Source organism: Myotis davidii, unplaced genomic scaffold, assembly GCF_000327345.1.
Source record: "Myotis davidii unplaced genomic scaffold, ASM32734v1 scaffold3009, whole genome shotgun sequence".
Lineage (NCBI taxonomy): Eukaryota > Metazoa > Chordata > Mammalia > Chiroptera > Vespertilionidae > Myotis > Myotis davidii.
The window spans coordinates 38,345-38,642 of record NW_006299872.1 but is presented as its reverse complement, the minus strand read 5'-3'; positions in this window follow the sequence as shown (position 1 = coordinate 38,642).

The following is a 298-nucleotide window of genomic DNA, read 5'->3' as shown; positions in this document are numbered from 1 at the left end:
GGTGGGGGGTGACGAGGGGCTGGAGTGATGAGACCTACTTTCTACTTAAATCAGAGCAGGTTCGGGCAACGGTCACGGGGAACGAGCAAACTGGTTGTCAGCTAACTGGTGGGTGGCCAGGAGGGGCTGGCCCTGTGGCACTCAGCCAGTGTCCCTCCCCTGGCCTGGGTCCCCGTAGCTCCAGATCTTTGCGGCCTGAGCTGAGAGGGGCTGGTGGTGAGCCCCAGGGACAGCAGAGCACAGCTCCTGGAGGAGGTGGGTGGACAGCGGGGAGCAGAGCCGCTGGGAGGAGGACCGG